At 37.1% G+C, this 15,200-nt stretch overlaps 1 pseudogene; it reads left to right on the forward strand.

Moving 5' to 3' along the window:
• Positions 1-10,496, forward strand: part of LOC135320266 (tigger transposable element-derived protein 1-like) — a 54,131-nt pseudogene extending 43,635 nt beyond the window's left edge.
• The last annotated feature ends 4,704 nt before the right edge of the window (positions 10,497-15,200 follow it).

Consider the following 15,200-nt stretch of genomic DNA (forward strand, 5'->3'; position numbering starts at 1 on the left):
AAAAAAAAAGAAAGAAAGAAAGTAAAGGAAAGAAAAGGAAAAAAAGAAGGGCTATTTGGAAACTAGGAAAAGAAAAATCTTATAAGTCCTCTCCATCAATGTTAAGTAAAAAATTTTGCCATCTGTCAGAAACACAATTTAGACCCAACTGTTCTTTTTTAACCTAGTGAGTTTTGCATTACTGTACATGTCTAATGGCTAAACTTTTACAGTGAAATTTATAAGATCTCTGTTTGCATCTTTCTTTGTTTCTGTATCTCTCTTTCTCTCTCTATCTAGATAGATATACATATAGATTTATAGATGTGTAATTTTTCCACCTCTGGTATTGCCAAAGTTAATTTGTAAAGAAAAAGCTCTTTTTTTTTTTTTTTTTTTTGCTTTTTAATATAATTTGATTTAATTGGCTTAAAGAAAAAGAAATAATTATATAAATTAAGTATGCCTAAAACTCTGAAAAATATAGAAATTAACCCAGATGTTTTCCAAGTTCATGTGGTCTGGGACAGTCTTAGGTAATTACAAGCTGGTTTAAGTTCATTGGTTTAATTAAAATAGGCATGTCTTCAGAGTTACAAGCATTTAATATAATGCAGACATGGAATTTTTATTCTACTTGAGTTTACTAGTAAAATAAGTTCATGTTATCCCTGTTATAGAATTTATAAGCAAGAAACAAAAAAAGATGATAGTTACCTGTTCAATGCCTCATGAAATTTTCATGAGTGATATAAATATGATTGTTAAGAACAAGTGAATTAAATAGATGTAAGTAAAAGTTTATAAATAAACTTCAACAATAATTATGTTTTATGGCTTGTCTGCTTAAAAATAGTTTCTAAAATCTTTTTTAGAAACCTTAGAGTGATACTAAGTTAAATGATGGATATTTATTGCATATATAGATCATTTCTAAATAAGATAAAATATTGAAACATTATTGAACCCAGGTTTATCTACTTTTGGCTTTTTACAGAGGACCCAATGATATATGGGTCTTTCGGTAAACATGTTTTGTAACTCATTGAAAAACTTACTATGAGGAAGAACGTGCTTCTAGAAATTTTGAAATGTATTTGTAAGTTTGCCAATCTACAGAATACTGATGTAACAGACAGTTCACAAGTCCTTACTTAGTTTTCACCAGCAATTAAGGTTTCTAAGGGTTAAGAATTCTAATAATATATGTAACTGAAACTACTAGGATAGAGGCATACCTTGTTTTATTGTGCTTTGCCTAATTGTGCTTCACAGTTACTGAGTTTTTTTGTTTTGTTTTGTTTTTACAAATGGAAGGTTTCTGACAACCCTGCATTGAGCAAGTCTATTGGTGTCATTTTTTCCAACAGTATTTGCTTGCTTCATGTCTCTGTCACATTTTGGTAATTCTTGCAATGTTTCAAACTTTTTCCTTATTATTATGTTTGTTATGGTGATCTGTGAACAGTGATCTTTGATGTTACTATTGTAAATGTTTTGGGGCACCGCAAATCGACCACGATGAACTTAATCCATAATTGTTGTGTCTGTTCTGACTGTTCCATCAACCAGCTGTTCCCCCATCTTTCTCCCTCTCCTCAGGCCTCCCTATTCACTGAGACACAATATTGAAATAAGGGGAATTAACAACTCTCCAGTGGCCTCCAAGTGTGCAAGTGAAAGAAAGAGTCACACATCTCTCACTTTAAATCAAAAGCTAGAAATGATGAAGCTTAGTGAATAAGGCATGTCAAAAGCCAAGACAGGGAGAAGATGGCAGAGTAGAAGGACGCTCGCAGGTCACCCTCTCCCACAAATACACCAAGACTCACATCTACAGACCCACTCAGCCAACCAGAGCACCTGCGGAACTCCGACAGAACATCGCCCTCTTCAAAAGATAAAGACGCCAAAAATCTGGTAGGAGAAAAGGAAAAAAGAAAGAACAAAAGGCAAAGCAGCGTGGGACGGGTCCTGCGGGGAGGGAGCGGCAAAGGAGGACTGGCGCTCGCTCGCTGGGTCTCCCCTCTCCAACTGAGAGGCCAGCGGGACGGAGGGGGAGCCTCCGAGGCTCGGATCTGTACAGAGCAGCCCTTGACTAACAGAACTAAGTTAAACGGGCACAGAGCGTCCCCCCGACACCCAGCCTGAGACGCGGGCCGGCAGCAGCGGGCAGGGCCAGGCTGCACAAACCAGGCGGAGGACGGAAGTGGCTGCACAGAGGCAGCCCCGGGGGACTGCAAGGGGCTGCGCGCCGTGGCTGTGGGTGCACAGGGCAGAACAACCTGGGCCCTCCATAAAACAGCAAGGTTGATGTGCTCTCGGGGGAAGGGTGCACACCCCCATCTCTGAAAACCCGCGGAAAGTTTTCGGGGGAAGACAGGCGGGGCTCAGGCACAGCCGCCATATCCTCCGCGCTGAGCACCCAGGCGGGAGTGGGGGCGAAACCTGCATCTGCACCGAAGGGCTTAGCAGCCTCAAAGGCCAGACTGAGACTGGCCTGCAGCCCGGGGCAGATAGGATCCTTCCATCCTGGTCCCTCAGAGAACTTGCTCCACAAAGACAAACAAGGAGCTGGGTTTTGGCTCGGAGCAGGGACAGGGCTGTCCCTCGGTCTTCCCCGAGCCCACCGGCGGAGCGCCGACCAGGGCAGAGCGCGCAGCCGCACAGAGAGCGGAGCTACCAGCGATGCAGGTAGAGGGAGAGCAGCCCCCCCCCCCCCCCGCCTTTCGGGCAGGAACACAGCCCCTGACCGAGGTGCTGGGAGGGGGCACGACCCGCCCTCCTACCTGGCCAGTCTGCAACATCTGACTGCGGCATCCGGAGGGGCAGCGACCCGCCCGCCCACAGCAGAGGAGAGCTGCACCTGACCCAGTGTTAGGAGGAGGCGCAATCTGCTTGCCGACAGGTGCTGGGAGCAGCACAGAAGAGGGCGCCAACGGAGGGCCTCTGAAAACAGCAAGCTGAGCTTCCAAAACAGGACGAAGACAGAAAGACTTCACATTAAAAACACACAGACTCCAGGAGAACACTGACAACCCCCCCCTTTTTTTTTTAAATCTGTTTTTACCTGTTCTATTTTCTATTACTCTCTTAATTTTTACTTCTTAATTCATTTCTATTTCTCTTGGGTTTTGATGTCCTGCTATTGATTAGACACAGGTTTCAAATACATCTATTCATCTCCCCCCCCCTTTTTTTGTAAAGGTTTTAAAAGGACGTCTCAACCCGATTAATACTCTGCTTCAACTCACTCTTCTATTATTCATTATACACTGTTTTCAAACCCTCTTTCTCCCTTCTTTTAAAATTCTTTCTCTCTCTCTCTTATTTTTTTTTCTTTTTTTCCTAAGTTCTATTCCTAAATAGGCATCAGATAGATAAAATCCTTAAGGACCAAAATAAACAACTGATACTCCGTAAACCACAGTGCCAAAGAGGTATGAGCAAGATGAAGAAGCAGAAAAACCCTTCCCAATTAAAAGAACAAGAGAAATCCCCTGAAAGAAAGATCAACGAAATAGACATCGATAGCCTACTAGATCAAGATTTCAAAAAAGGAGTGATCGAATTGCTGAAGGAATTAAAAGAGATAGTGTTTAGAGATATAAAATATGTCAAAAATGAAATTGAAGCTATAAAGAAGAGCCAAGTAGAATGGTTAAACTCATTGACAGAGATGAGGAATGATCTAATAGCTGTGCAAAGCCGACTAGATAATGCAGAGGAACGAATTAGTGATCTAGAAGACAGGGCAATAGAAAGCACCCATTCAGAAGAACTACAAGATAAGCAAATAAAAAATAATGAAAATAGCATAAGGGACCTATGGGATAATATAAAGTGTCCCAATCTTCACATAATAGGGGTCCCAGAAGGAGAAGAAAGATCAAAGGGGATTGAAAAGGTTTTTGAAAAAATCATGACTGAAAACTTCCCAAACTTAAAGAAGGAATCAGATATCCAAGTACAGGAAGCTCAGAGGGTCCCAAACAGGAAGAACCCAAATAGACCCACACCAAGACATATCATAATCAAGATGGCCAGAGTCAAGGATAAAGAAATGATTCTAAAGGCAGCAAGAGAAAAGCAAAGAGTAAGTTACAAGGGAACCCCCATAAGGCTCTCAGCTGATTTCTCTACACAAACACTACAGGCCAGAAGGGAGTGGCAAGATATATTCAAAGCCCTGAATGAAAAAAAGATGCAGCCTAGGATCCTTTATCCAGCAAGGCTATCCTTGAGGATAGAAGGAGAAATAAAGAGTTTCACAGACAAAAAAAAGCTGCAGGAGTTTAGCAACACTAAACCCATGCTAAAAGAAATATTGAAAGGGCTATTCTAAATAGAAAAGCAGCAGGATGTTACAGAAATGAGAAACACACAACTGGAAAGGTGATAACTCATGAATTACAAATAAAGTAAACATGAAATTATAAAAGAAGACATACAAATTACTGAGAGTGGGAGAGGGAGGCAGGGAAATATAGAATATTTTTTTCTCTTTTTTTAAATTTTTTTAACAGTAGGATGGGTTTGAGATTATGTTATTATCAGTTTAATAAAAACAGTTATAGTAATGGGTTGATAGATTTACAAAAAAGGGTAACCACAAGCCAAAAGTTTACAAATGAGTCACAAAAATTAAATAAAATCCATGATAATACAAAGGAAAATTACCAAACCACAAAAGGAAGAAGAAAGGAACAAAGAGGATATACCAATTCAACTGCAAAGATAAGTTCAAAATGGCAATAAACACGCATCTATTATTAATTACTGTAAATGTTAATGGACTAAATGCTCCAGTCAAAAGACACAGAGTGGCAGACTGGATAATAAAGCAAGAACCTTCAATATGCTGCATACAAGAGACCCACTTTAGGGAGAAGGACACATATAGATTGAGAGTGAAAGGATGGAAAAGGATATTCCATGCAAATGGAAAAGCCAAAAAAGCAGGTGTTGCAGTACTGATTTCAGACAAAATAGATTTTAAAACAAAGGCCATAAAGAAAGATAAAGAAGGACATTTTATAATGATTAAAGGAGTGATACAAGATGAGGATATTACACTCATTAATATATATGCACCCAATATAGGAGCACCTAAGTACATACAAGAATTACTAACAGAGATAAAGGGGGATATTGATGGGAATACAGTCATAGTTGGAGATTTTAACACTGCATTAACATCACTAGACAGATCTTCCAGACAGAAAATAAACAAGGCAACAGAGAAATTAAATACTACAATAGAAAAACTAGATTTGGTGGATATTTTCAGAGCATTACACCCCCAAAAAATAGGATATACATTCTTTTCAAGTGCACATGGAACATTTTCCAGGATTGATCATGTACTTGGGCACAAAAGAAACCTCAACAATTTTAAGAAGATAGAAATTATCTCAAGCATCTTTACTGACCACAATGCCATGAAACTGGAAATCAACAACAGAGAAACAAAGGAGAAAAAAAGGAAAGCATGGAGATTAAACAATATGTTATTGAAAAAACAATGGATCAATGAGGAAATCAAAGCTGAAATTAAAAAATACCTTGAGACAAATGATAATGAAAGCACAACCACTCAAAACCTATGGGACACAGCAAAGGCAGTGCTAAGAGGGAAGTTTATAGCGATACAGGCCTTCCTCAAAAAAGAAGAACAATCTCAAATAAACAATTTAACCCACCACCTGAATGAATTAGAAAAAGAAGAACAAAAAGCCCCAAAAAGCAGCAGAAGGAAGGAAATAATAAAGATCAGAGAGGAATTAAATACAATAGAGATTAACAAGACCATAGAAAAAATCAACCAAACCAAAAGCTCGTTTTTTTGAAAAAGTAAATAAAATCGACAAACCTCTGGCCAAACTCACAAAGAAGAAAAAAGAGAGAGCACAAATTAGCAAAATAAGAAAGGAAAATGGAGAAATTACAACAAACAAAATAGAAATACAGAATATCATACGAGAATATTATGAAAAACTATATGGAACCAAACTGGATAACCTAGAGGAGATGGACAAGTTTCTGGAAACATACTGTCCACCAAAACTGAATCAAGAAGAATCTGAACACTTGAACAATCCGATCACTAGAAAGGAAATAGAAATAGCAATTAAAAACCTCCCTACAAATAAACGTCCAGGACCGGACGGCTTCACCGGGGAATTCTACCAAACATACAAAGAAGAACTCATACCAGTCCTTCTCAAACTCTTCCAGACGATTGAAAAGGAGGGAATACTCCCAAACTCATTCTATGAAGCCACCATCACCCTGATACCAAAACCAGGCAAAGACACTACAAAAAAAGAGAATTATAGGCCAATATCACTGATGAACATAGACGCCAAAATCCTCACCAAAATTTTAGCAAATAGAATCCAACAACACATAAAAAAGATTATACATCATGACCAAGTGGGGTTCATCCCAGGGACACAAGGCTGGTTCAACATACGCAAATCAATCAGTGTAATACATCACATCAACAAGAGAAAGGACAAAAACCACATGATCATCTCAATCGATGCAGAAAAAGCATTTGATGAAATTCAACACCCATTTATGATAAAAACTCTCGCCAAAGTGGGTATAGAGGGAACATATCTCAACATAATAAAAGCTATATATGACAAACCTACAGCCAGCATAGTACTCAACGGTGAAAAACTCAAAAGCTTCCCACTAAAATCTGGGACAAGACAAGGATGCCCACTATCACCACACCTATTCAACATAGTCCTGGAAGTCCTAGCCACAGCAGTCAGGCAAGAGAAAGAAATAAAAGGGATCCAAATTGGAAAAGAAGAGGTAAAAGTGTCATTATATGCTGATGACATGCTACTATATATAGAAAACCCTAAAAGGTCCACACAAAAGCTACTAGAGCTGATTGAAGAATTCAGCAAGGTAGCAGGTTACAAAATTAACTTTCAAAAATCAGTTGCATTTCTTTACACTAACGATAAATCAACAGAAGAAGAAAGTAAAGAAACAATCCCCTTTAAAATAGCACCCAAAGTAATAAAATATCTGGGAATAAATCTAACCAAGGAGGTGAAAGAATTATACACAGAAAACTATAAACCATTGATGAAGGAAATTAAAGAAGACTTTAAAAAATGGAAAGATATTCCATGCTCTTGGATTGGAAGAATCAATATTGTTAAAATGGTCACACTGCCCAAGGCAATCTACAGATTTAATGCAATCCCTATCCAATTACCCAGGACATATTTCACAGAACTAGAAAAAATCATAATAAATTCATATGGAACCATCAAAGACCTAGAATTGCCAAAGCATTACTGAAGAGAAAGAAAGAGGCTGGAGGAATCACTCTCCCAGACTTCAGACAATACTATAGAGCTACAGTCATCAAGACAGCATGGTATTGGTATCAAAACAGACATATAGACCAATGGAACAGAATAGAGAGCCCAGAAATGAACCCACAAACTTTTGGTCAACTCATCTTCGACAAAGGAGGCAAGAATATACATTGGAATAAAGACAGTCTCTTCAGCAAATGGTGTTGGGAAAACTGGACAGCAGCATGTAAAACAATGAAGCTAGAACACTCCCTTACACCATATACAAAAATCAACTCAAAATGGATTAAAGACTTAAACCTAAGACAAGATACAATAAACCTCCTAGAGGAAAACATAGGCAAAACATTATCTGACATACATGTAAAAAATTTTCTCCTAGAAGAAATAAAAGCAAGAATAAACAAATGGGACCTAATGAAACTTACAAGCTTCTGCACAGCAAAGGAAGCCAGAAATAAAACAAGAAGAAAACCTACGGAATGGGAGAAAATTTTTGCAAGTGAAACCAACAAAGGCTTGATCTCCAGAATACATAAGCAGCTCATACGACTCAATAAGAAAAAAATAAACAACCCAATCCAAAAATGGGCAGAAGACCTAAACAAGCAATTCTCCAAGGAAGACATACAAATGATCAAAAAGCACATGAAAAATTGCTCAATATCACTAATTATCAGAGAAATGCAAATCAAAACTACAATGAGGTATCACCTCACACCAGTCAGAATGGCCGTCATTCAAAAATCCACAAATGACAAATGCTGGAGAGGCTGTGGAGAAAGGGGAACCCTCCTACACTGTGGTGGGAATGCAGTTTGGTGCAGCCACTATGGAAAACAGTGTGGAGATTCCTCAAAAGACTAGGAATAGACTTACCATGTGACCCAGGAATCCCACTCCTGGGCTTGTATCCAGAAGGAAATCTACTTCAGGATGACACCTGCACCCCAATGTTCATAGCAGCACTATTTACAATAGCCAAAACATGGAAACAGCCTAAATGTCCATCAACAGGTGACTGGATAAAGAAGATGTGGTATATTTATACAATGGAACACTACTCAGCCATAAAAACTGACAACATAATGCCATTTGCAGCAACATGGATGCTCCTGCAGAATGTCATTCTAAGTGAAGTAAGCCAGAAAGAGAAAGAAAAATACCATATGAGATCACTCATATGTGGAATCTAAAAAACAAAAACAAAAACAGACAAACAAACAAAAACAAAGCGTAAATAAAGGACAGAAATAGACTCATAGACAGAGAATACAGACTTGTGGTTACCAGCGGGGTGGAGGGTGGGAAGGGATAGACTGGGATTTCAAAATTGTAGAATAGACTACACTGTATAGCACAGGGAAATATGCACAAAATGTTATGATAACTCACAGAGAAAAAAATGTGACAATGAGTGTGTATATGTCCATGAATACTGAAAAATTGTGCTGAACACTGGAATTTGACACATTGTAAAATGATTATAAATCAATAAAAAATGTTAAAAAAAAAAAAAAAAAAAAGCCAAGACAGGCTGAAAGCTAGGCCTCTTGCACCAAACAGTTAGCCAAGTTGTGACTACAAAGGAAACGTTCTTGAAGGAAATTAAAAGTGCTCCTCCAGTGAACACAAAATGATAAGAAAGCTAAACAGCCTTATTGCTGATATGGAGAAAACTTTAGTGGTCTGGATAGAAGATCAAACCAGCCACAACATTCCCTGAAGCCAAAGCCTAATCCAGAGTAAGGCCCTAACTCTTCAATATTATAAAGCTGACAGGGGTGAGGAAGCTGCAGAAGAAAAGTTTGAAGCTAGCAGAGGTTGGTTCATGACGCTTAAGGAATGAAGCCATCTCCATAACATAAAAGTGCAAGGTGACAAACCAAGTGCCGATGTAGAAATTGCAGCAAGTTATCCAGGAGATCTAGCTGAGATAATTAATCAAGAAAGGTGGCTACACTAAACAAGAGATTTTCAACGTATACGAAAGAGCCTTATGTTAGAAGAAGGTGTCATCTAGGACTTTCATAGCTAGGTAAGTCAATGCCTGGCTTCAAAGCTTCAAAGGACAGGCTGACTCTTGTTAGGGACTCATGTAGCTGGTGACTTTCAGTTGAAACCAATACTCACTTGCCATTTCAAATCCTAGAGCCTTTAAGAATTACGCTAAATCTACTCTGCCTTGTGCTCTATAAATGTAATAACAAAGCCTTGATGACAGCACATCTGTTTCCAACATGGTTTACTGAATATTTTAAGCCCACTATTGAGATCTACTGCTCAGAGAAAAAAGATTTTCAAAATATTACTGCTCATTGACAATGCACCTGGTCACCCAAGAGCTCTGATGGAGCAGTACAATGAGATTCATGTTTTCATGCCTACTAACAGAACATCCATTCTGCAGCCCATGGATCAAGGAGTAATTTCGACTTTAAAGTTTCATTATTTATGACATACATTTCGTAAGGCTATAGTTGCTATAGATAATGATTCCTCTGATGGATCTGGGCAGTGGAAAACCTCCTGGAAAGGATTCACCATTCTTGATGCTGTTAAGAACATTCATGATTCATGGGAAGAGGTCAAAATATCAACATTCACAGGAGTTTGGAAGAAGTTGATTCCAACCCTCATGGATGACTTGGAGGGGTTCAAGACTTCAGTAGAGGAAAGAACTGCAGATGTGGTGGCAGTAGCTAGAGAACTAGAATTAGAAGTGGAGCCTGAAGATGTGACTGAATTGCTGCAATCTCATGATAAAATTGTAATGGTTGTGCAAAGAAAGTCGTTTCTTGAGCTGGAATCTACTCCTGGTGAAGATGCTTTGAAGATTGTTGAAATGACAACAAAGGATTAGGATATTACATAAACTTAGTTGCTAAAGCAGCAGCAGAGTTTGAGAGGACTGACTCCAATTTTCAAAGAAGGTCGACTGTGGTTAAAATGCTATCAAACAACACTGCATGCTACAGAGAAATCATTCATGAAAGGAAGAGTCAATTGATGTGGCATAATTTATTGTTGTCCTAGTTTAAGAAATTGCCATAGTCACCCCAACCTTCATCAACCATCACCCTGATCACTCAGCAGACATCAACATCGAGGCAAGATCCCTCTCCAGTAAAAACATTATGACTCACTGATGGCTCAGACAATGGTTAGCATTTTTTAACAGTAAAGTATCTTTAAATTTAGATATGTACATTTTTTAGGCATAATTCTGTTAGACACTGAACAGACTATAATATAGTGTAAATATAACTTTAATATGCACTGGGAAATGAAAAAATTCGTGTGACTCACTTAATTGCAATATTTGCTTTATTGCAATGGTCTGGAATAGAAACCACAATATCTCTGAGGTATGCCTGTAATAACGGAAACATCTCTGTGTGCAAGGAAAATAGATGTGTTTCTTGTAAGAAAAGGTATGAGGGATAGGGATGCATTTTTATTAAGTGAAAAGAAAGTAATTTTGTCCTAAAGTAGAACAATTGGCTGTTTCAGAATGGGAAAGAGGAGAATAAAGGAGAAGTTTAATGGATACAGAAATTTTGGAACTGACAGAATCAGAAAAAGAGAGAGAGAAGAGGGGGAGAGATAGAGAAAACTCTGTATAGTTACATTGGCTAAAATTAAATGAATTTATTATAAGACTTTTTAAAATAAGCTTTAATATCAATAGTATACTTACGTAAAACTAAAATTTAATTTTCTTTTATTGGCTAAAGTTTTATTGAACTATTAGTCTGCTCTTGATAAGAGATTGCTAAAGGTTTTTCTTTATCTTTTAAGTAATCTGCCTAGAAAGCAATGATTTTCTGTGCTACCAAAATAATTTCCAGTGTTTTACATTGTCTTTGTCATCAGGTTTTTGATGACTTAAGAAAACTGAGTCTTCTCAATATTAACGGAGCTAAGTTTTGCTCACAACTATGTAACCTTCTGTTTTTGCCTTTGAAATCTTCTTGTCACTTTGGATAAATAGATAATTAAGTATTGTTTCATAATAATCTGTGATCCTATTTAGTCCAGTATCCATACCTTTTGATATTTTTGACAAACTTCCCCAAATCAAATTCTAAGTGAAGTCTTTTTGACCTTGAACTAACTTGGGGACTTTCCAGAGGTCTCCTGGAATATGTCAAAAGCATTTGTTCTCTCTCCTTATAAAAAGAGAGAGATTAAACTAATTAGGCTTGATATGTTAAATTATATGAGAAGCATCATCAAGTAAGAAGTAATACAAAAATCTTAGGTTGTATTTGTATTTATATATGTTTTTAATGTAAGTGTTTCAGAAATTGTGTAAAATTCCTAAAAATATATGATGTCTTCGTATAATGTTATCTGTTGTAATTCTAGTTATTACCTTAAAATGCTGTATGTCAGAGAAATAACCAAATTCCTTTGTCAATTGCATTATAAAGCACTCTTATCATATTTAACCATGGCCATTTTTAAGTCTTTTGTCATTACAGTTTTTTTACTCTGATGTTTTTGCAGAAGTGCTTCATCTTCAGAGAGATTCCTTGGAAAGACTCTGACAAGTACAGGTTTCTGATTCCTTTCAGATCATACTATTGAACTGGGTAAGAATTTACAGAACTCTAATGAAGAAACTGATGGGTTCATAAATCTACTAACAAAAGATCAAGATCAAGAAGAATCCATTACATGTGACTGAATGAACTGATGAGGATGATTATAATTTTTGTGACTTCTTGTTTGAAATATTGATAATAACTTGATGTTTTGTTTTTCCAGACTTAAGGAAATCTCTCTCAAGCTATCTCTATAACTTGCAGTAATTTGGTAAATTATAACTTTTTAAACAGAACTGAAACATTTATCTGTTTCTCCCTAACTTATCCCTCCAGAATTGTGAAATTCTTATTAAGTATTCTTATTTTCATGACAATATACTACTTTACATGAGTTCAATATGTTTTCCTTGTAACAGGACACAATTCGAAACATTTATTATATCATCAAGGCTTTGACTGGACTATCCTGTTTGAAAATGATACATATAGAATCACAGACAAGATAGCTTTAAGGAACTAAAGTTGACTTTATGAAGCCAATAAAGCCCCTTGGAAAACAGCCTGGTATATATAAATAATCAGGCCAAGTTTAATGAGACTAGACTTATTTTGCAAATAAATTAGCTCTACTGTAACTATCTTTGGTAGAAATGGAGATGATTGTAGGGAGAAAAAATTATATTTCAGTAAAAAAAAAAAAAAGACTATACGTTTGTGAATATGAAATTCTAGTCCTACTAATTGTCTTTGAAGTTTTGTTACTTATCTGAAAACTAGACTGGATCCTGAATTCTTCTAGTTTCCTCGAATATCTGGCTATGACTCTCCAAACTAACATTTCCATTTTTTCCCATCCTTTTGGCTTGGATTCACTAAGAACAAAAACTGCCCTTTTCCTGAAGCCCTGCAAGCTAACACTGGACAACTTCATATGATTTTCAGAGAGAGCACCATAATAGTTCATGTTTAAACAATCTTCATGCCTGTTACTTGTGGGCCACAGCAACATATCCTAGGGAACTTTCCAAATCAGGACATAGATAAATTCCTTGTTCTTATTTTTTTTATTTGCTTATTTATAGCAGCTGAGGTTGTACAGATATACTATGATTTATTAAGCAGTCCTCTAATGCTTGGACACTGGGTTGTTTCCAGTCTTTTGCTATTCCAGACAGTGAATAACTACAGTGAACAACCTTGTACATTCACATGAACATAACAAGTCTGTTGCCACACTTACGAATTTTAGTGAATCTATTAAGTGAGAGTTACTATGTCCAGTTATTATAATTGGGGTTGAGGTTTTTTGTGTCTTTTAGGCCCATATATATTTCTTTTTTCTGTAAATTGTCTGTGTGTCTTTTGCTGTTCTATCCAGGTCGTTGGTCTTTTTGAAATTCTCTTTTTAAAGAGCTTTTATATATTAGGCAGCTTAGTCCTTTGCCTTTGATAAGAATTACAAACGTTATTCTCCATTTGTAATTTGTCTTTTGACTTTGCTTATGTACTTCTATGCTTAAGTTTTAATTTTTATGTAGTTGAATTTATTGACTTTTTGAGTCATTCATAAAAGATCATCCCTGCTGCCAAGTTATAAAGGGATTTGCCCAACTTTCTTCAATTATTTTCATTATTTTAATTTCTACATCTAGGTGTCTGAGCCATTTGGAGTTCATCCAAGTACATGTTGTAAGGTATGGATTCAGTTGTATTTTTCCATATATTAGATATCAATCTTTGTTGTTCCAACAACAGTTTTTGTTTTTTGTTTGTTTGTTTTAGTGAAGTTCATATTTATCTGACTTGAGATTACACCTTTATCATGTACTGAATTCTTGTATATATTGCTTTTATTTCTGGACTTTCTATTCCAATCTATTTCTTCGATTGTCTGTCTGTTCATACACCAGTATGACACTGTTTTAATTAGTAACTTTAAAAAAAATTATATTTTCGTATGTGGTCAGGCTAGTCCTCACTCACTGCTCTTCCTTTTTAGGGTTTTCCTGGCTATCTTTGCTTATTTTTCCACCCATTACTCTTCTACCACTACTGCAACTGAGCAGGACCCTATGGGGCCTTTCTGGGACAGACCCCTTCCCCATACCCTCTGCTTTAGCTCCTCTCAGAAGGACCTAGATAATAGTATCTGATGCATATTTCCTGAGATGTTTTACAGATGCTAAAACCCCCACCAGATAGAAGAAATTAACTACTTGATGACCATAAGCATGTAGTCCCCAGACCTACTGGTGCCTAAGGACTGATAATGTTAACCTCTGTGACACCGCCCTGTTACCTCACCATCAACCCAATCAGAGAATTGTGTGCAAGCTGATCACATACCCTGGGACTCCTCCTCCCTCACCTTGCCTTTAAAAATGCTTTGCTGAAAACCATTGGGGAGCTCAGACTTTCTGAGCATTAGACTGTCCTAGACTCCTTGCTTGGTGCTTTACAATAAATGCTGCAGTTTACTTCACCACAACTCAGTGTCAGTAGATTGGCTTTACTGCTCATGGGTGAGTGGACCCAAGTTTGGTTTGGTAACACTACCTTATAAACCATTTAGCTCAGCCTAACATGGGGATAAATGCCAATGGGCTAGAATCAAGTCTGCAATGGAATCCATTCCAGTTTATTGAATCTTAATGGATTTTTAGCAGAAATTGAATAAACTGCTTGCAATAAAATTGTAAATACAATTTGGTATATAATTTTTTTCACTTATGCACTTTCCTGTTATTACATCTTTTAAAATATAAATTTCCATAATTTCCATAACTATTCATCTATTCTTAGACACTTTCCATTTTCCCTATTGTCCCTATTCCTTTTCATTATGAAAAACAAAACAAAACAACAACCCTGTAATGAATATCTTTAAGCATATGGACTTTTTATATAGTTTTTGGTACTGATTTTTTAGTGGGATTATTGAAGCGGCATCTTTAAGATTGTGGTTACACATTACTAAAATTTGTACCTGTTTACACTCCAACAAGCTAGTGCATCAGTATCAACTTCACAACACTTTTCTCATCAGCAATTGATTATCTCTACTTTGAAAGGTCACTTAGAGCATTTTAAGTTGTGCAAACATGGGATGAGTGTGATACAGGAGGGAAGTAGGCGGGGTATAACCATTAAAAGAATGAACCAGCAGTTGAGGATACAACATAAACTGGTGAGAACCTACTAGGCCCAAGATGGCAGAAGATTTGACTTCCAGTAGACTTTGAGCCTCAGTATAGGCTCATCATAATACAATAGCAAGCTAAATGGCACACCCATGGGCACCATGACAGTTCACAGGCTG

The sequence above is a fragment of the Camelus dromedarius genome, chromosome X, assembly GCF_036321535.1.
Source record: "Camelus dromedarius isolate mCamDro1 chromosome X, mCamDro1.pat, whole genome shotgun sequence".
Lineage (NCBI taxonomy): Eukaryota > Metazoa > Chordata > Mammalia > Artiodactyla > Camelidae > Camelus > Camelus dromedarius.